The sequence below is a fragment of the Myotis davidii genome, unplaced genomic scaffold (genome assembly GCF_000327345.1).
Source record: "Myotis davidii unplaced genomic scaffold, ASM32734v1 scaffold653, whole genome shotgun sequence".
NCBI lineage: Eukaryota > Metazoa > Chordata > Mammalia > Chiroptera > Vespertilionidae > Myotis > Myotis davidii.
In genome coordinates this window covers 672,210-673,061 of record NW_006285129.1, presented here as the reverse complement: position 1 = coordinate 673,061, position 852 = coordinate 672,210, and the positions used below count along the sequence as shown (strand labels likewise).

Below are 852 nucleotides of genomic sequence, written 5' to 3'. Positions count from 1 at the left end.
CAGTTTATGTTCTGTCTCTACATATGTCTGCAAAGGGCTTTTGTATTAATTAACTGTTCTCTCTAAGCTTCATTTAAGTTAATTCTTAGCATTAATAATAATGCTTGATCATTTTAATTGTACTTGGAGTATGATTTTAGGGCAGTGATGGCGAACCTTTTGAGCTCGGTGTGTCAGCATTTTGAAAAACCCTAACTTAACTCTGGTGCTGTGTCACATAGAAATTTTTTGATATTTGCAACCATAGTAAAACAAAGACATATTTTTGTTATTTACTTTATATATTTAAATGCCATTTAACAAAGAAAAATCAACCAAAAAAATGAGTTCGTGTGTCAGAGATGACACATGTCATAGGTTCGCCATCACTGATTTAGGGACTCTTGGTGGCCCTTCAGTATCTTGCAGGGGACCTGGTTTCTTTGTATCTTCGCTGTCTTAACATGATGCTGGATCAAGAGAAATAGTAAGAAACAGTTTATACCAGCCGTGGGCAAACTACGGCCCGTGGGCCACGAGGTGGACACTCCTGGTGCACCCCCCTGTGGGCCCTGTGCACCGTCTTGCTGTAGCTATGGCTTGTTTGCTGTAGAATCACTGGGAGGAATTGACCTCCCAGCCAATTGTCAGTGAGAATCAGCTGTGTCTGCAGTGGGGTAGCTTCTGGGCTGGATCCCTAGGGCGGTGCTAGTCTAGCAATTGCCTGCGCTATCCAGCAGATGGCGCTGCCGCGCAGGATTTGGGCGGAGCGGGTCCCTGGGGATCTGCAGGGAGGGGGCAGTTATGGCGACTCTCAGTTCCGTCCCCAGGGACTCTGCCTCACAAAGTCCCAGCAACCACTGCAAACCTCGG

The 852-nt window shown here is 46.0% G+C and overlaps 1 protein-coding gene across 4 annotated transcripts in view; it reads left to right on the top strand.

Moving 5' to 3' along the window:
* Window positions 1-852, top strand: part of ARNT (aryl hydrocarbon receptor nuclear translocator) — a 60,506-nt gene that overhangs the window by 2,291 nt on the left and 57,363 nt on the right. The window lies entirely within an intron of this gene.